General features: G+C 36.3%; 1 non-coding gene across 1 annotated transcript; it reads left to right on the forward strand.

Moving 5' to 3' along the window:
- The first annotated feature begins 2,913 nt into the window (after positions 1–2,913).
- On the forward strand, positions 2,914–3,021 carry LOC132651815 (U6 spliceosomal RNA). Its single transcript, XR_009589375.1, has one exon. It is a non-coding gene; the product is annotated as a U6 spliceosomal RNA (small nuclear RNA).
- The last annotated feature ends 1,069 nt before the right edge of the window (positions 3,022–4,090 follow it).

The raw sequence follows: 4,090 nt of genomic DNA on the forward strand, positions 1-4,090 counted from the left end.
GAATGGAGGTTGGATATTGTCATATGCTTTTTCAGCTTCTAAGGAGAATATTATGATTTTTTTCTTTCAGTTTGTTAATATGTTGGATCACATTGATGTATTTCTGTATATTGAAACACCCCTGCACACCTGGATTGAAGCCTACTTGATCATAATGAATGCTATCTTTGATGTTTTATTGTGTTTGGTCAAAGTCATAAAGTACCTAGGTTTGACCCTAACAAAGCTAGTGAAAGACTTGTATGAAAAAAATTTCAAGACTGAACAAAGAATTAGAAGAAGATATGAGAAGATGGAGAGATTCCCCATGCTCATGGGTTGGCAGGATTAACATAGTAAAAATGGCCATCTTACCAAAAGCTATCTACAGATTCAATGCAATTCCCATCAAATTACCAAGAGAATTCTTTACAGACCTTGAAAGAAAAATTTTCAACTTCATATGGAAAAACAAGAAACCCAGAATTGGTAAAAACAATTCAAAACAAAAAAGGTATTCTGGAGATATCTCCATCCCTGATCTCAAGCTGTATTATAGAGCAACAGTAATAAAAATTGCATAGGACTTTCATATAAACAGAATGTTGGTCATTGGAAACAAATAGAAGAAACAAAAAGAAACCAACACAGTCATGAACACCTGAGTTTTGACAAAGATGCCAAAACCATACAATGGAAAAAAAAAGATAGCATCTTCCACAAATGGTGCTGGTCTAACTATATGTCTACATGTAGAAAAATGTAAATAGACATATATTTTATCTGCCTGAGTAAAACTAAAGTCCAAGTGGATCAAATACCTCCATATAAAAGCAGACACATTAAATCGGTTAGAAGAAAAAGTGGAGAAGAGCCTTGAACCAATTGGCACAGGAGACAACTTCCTAAACAGAACACTAGCAGCACAGTCTCAGAAAACAACAATCAATAAATGGGACTTTGTGAAACTGAAAAGCTTCTGTAAAGCAAAGGACACAGTCATGAAAACAAAATAAATTCCTTCAGATTGGAAAAGACTCTTCATCAACCAATGTGACATAGGGCTAATATCCAGTACATATAAAGAACAAAAGAAGCTGAAAAGCAACAAACCAAGTAATCCAATTAAAAAGTGGAGTACAGAGATAAACAGAGAATTCTCGATAAAGGAACATCAAATGTCAGAGACACACTGAAAGATATGCTCAATAACATTAGCCATCAGGGAAGTGTAAATCAAAATAACCCTGAGATTTCACCTTACACTCATCAGAGTGGCCAAGATCAAAAACACAAGTGACAATACATGCTGGAGTGGTTGTGGAGAAAAGGGTTCTCCCCTTGCTGGTGGGAATGTAAACTTGTATAAACAGTCTAGAAATCAATATGGCGCTTTCTCAGACAACTCGGAGTAGCACATCTTCAAGATCCAGCTATACTACTCCAAGGCATATATCCAAAAGAGGCTCAAATGCACAATAAAATCATTTGCTCAACCATGTTTGTAGCAGCTTTATTTGTAATAGTCAGAACTGGGAAACAAATCAAATGCCCTGCATCTGAAAAAAATAGATACAGAAATTGTGATACATTTACACAGTGGAATATTAATCAGTAATAAAAACAAGGAAATAATGAAATTTGCAGGTAAATATTTGGAACTGGAAAGATCATCCTGAGTGAGCTATCCCAGAAACAGAAAGACACACAAGGTACATACTCACACATATAGACCTATAATATAGGATAAACCTACTAAAATCTGTTCATCTAAAGAAACTAATAAAGAGGGAGGACTCTGGCTAAAATGCTCAATCCCAATCCTGAAAGGCAAAGTGGATGGACATTAGAAGAAGGAGAAAACAGGAACAAGTTAGGAGGATGCCACAGAAGGCCTCTGAAAGCCATTGCCCTGAAAAGTATCAAAGCAGATCCTGAGACTTATGTCCAAATGTTGGGCAGAGAGCATGGAATCTAATGAAAGAAGTGTGAAATAATAAGTTCTGGAGAGGCCAAGATCTCCACAAGGAGAGCAACAGAACCAACAAATCTAAGCACAGGGTCTTTCCTGAGTCTCATACTCTAAACTAGTATAATACATGGAGATAACCCTACACAGACTTAGCCCATGGCAGTTCAGTGTCCAAGTAGTTTCCACAGTTTTTGGAACAGGGACTGCCTCTGACATTAAGTGATTGGCATTCTCTTTGATTACCTCTTCCTGATGGTTGATCAGCCTTAACAGGCCACAGAGGAAGGCAATGCAGCCACTCCTGAGAAGATCTGATAGACTAGGATCAGAAGAAAGGAGAGGAAGAACTCCCCTGTAAGTGGACTTGCAGAGGGGCATGTGGGAGTGAAGGTGGGATTGGGAGGAGACCAGGGGTTAAGGGTAGATACAAAGTGAGTAAATAATATTTAAAATAAAAAATATTAAAAAATATCATTCCTTTTGGATATATATTATAGAAGAGTGTGCTTTGAGGTTGATATACCAATGAAAGTGACCAGACTGAAAGGAGTTGCTGTTTCTCTGTCTTTGTCACTTTATATCTTTGTTTATTGGTTTCGGTCTCTCTATTTCTGAATATGTCTCTCTAGCTCTCTCTCTCTATGTGTCTCTTTCAGTCTCCCTCTCTCTGCCTGTTTCTTGCAATTCAATACAAAAAGCTCTCAGTTTTGGTGAAGGACTACAACAAGATGATTGTTTGGCAAGGTGACGTCATGGATGGTTACTGTGAAAATATAAGCAATGTGCCAATTAAATATTTTTTGTTCAAAGTTCGCCTTGTTCAAGGAGCATATTCACAGAAAATAATTCACTGACAGAGGACATATCTGTCCTTTAACAAATAATAATTGTGTCTGTGATAATGTGAAACTCACAAGTCAAGGACATGTGATTTATTAATGAGCACCTGAAAGAAATATGTGGCACTCGCTTCAGCAGTACATATTCTAAATTTGGAAACAATAGAGAGAAGATTAGCATGGCCCCTGCATAAGGATGACATGCCAATTTGTGAAGTGTTCCATATATTTTTGGAGAAATTAAAGAAAACACAAATACATGAAATTGGGTAGGGAAAGAACTTAGGGAAGAAAACAAAAAGTATGAGGTAAGCATAACCAATAGAATATAAGATATGGAAGAAAGAATCTCAGGTGTGGAAGATACAATGGAAGAAATGGATGCATCAAAGAAAATGTTAAATCTAAAAAATAACTGACACAGATCATCCAAGAAATTCAAGACACTGTAAAAATATAAAACCTAAGAATAATAGGAATAGAGGAAAAAGAAGATTCCCTCCTCTAAGGCCCAGAAAATATTTTCAACAAAATAATTGAAGAAAATTTCCTGAACTTAAAGGAGAGGCCAATAGGTATATAGAGGTCTACAGAACCCCCAATAAATTAGTCCAGAAAAGAAAATCTTCCCATTGCAAAATAATCAAAACAGTAAGTATAGAGAACAAAGAAAAACATACTAAAAGTTGCAAGGGAAAAAGACCAAGTAACATCTAATGGCCAACCCGTCAGAATCACTGACTTTTCAACAGAGACTATGAGAGTCAGAAGGGCCTAAATGAACACCATGAAGGCTCTAACAGAACACAGATGTAAGCCCAGGCTACTATACTTAGCAAAACTCTCCATTCTCATAGATGGAGAAAACAAGATCTTTAATAAGAAAAACAAATTTCAACAATGCAGACACACAAATCAATTGTTACAGAAAACACTAGAAGGGAAAATATAAGACAAAACAACTAGCTACTTTCAAGAAAACAAAGGAAATAATTAACCTCACTACAGTAAAACAAAAAGCAACTAAGCATACAACCTTATGACTGCACCCAATATCAAAATGAAAGGATCTAACAGCCACTGGTCATTAATCTCTCTCAACATCAGTGGATTCAATTTTCCAAGAAAAAGACACAGACTAACAGAATGGTTGCTTAAACAAGCCCCAGGAATCTGTTTTGACCTAAGTTTAAAGACAGACATTACCTGAGGGTAAAGGGCTGGAAGGTGACTTTCCAAGCAAATGAACCCAAGAAGCAAGCAGGAGTAGCCATTCTAATATCTGATAAAATAGACTTTC

The sequence above is a fragment of the Meriones unguiculatus genome (assembly GCF_030254825.1).
Source record: "Meriones unguiculatus strain TT.TT164.6M chromosome Y unlocalized genomic scaffold, Bangor_MerUng_6.1 ChrY_unordered_Scaffold_25, whole genome shotgun sequence".
Classification (NCBI taxonomy): domain Eukaryota; kingdom Metazoa; phylum Chordata; class Mammalia; order Rodentia; family Muridae; genus Meriones; species Meriones unguiculatus.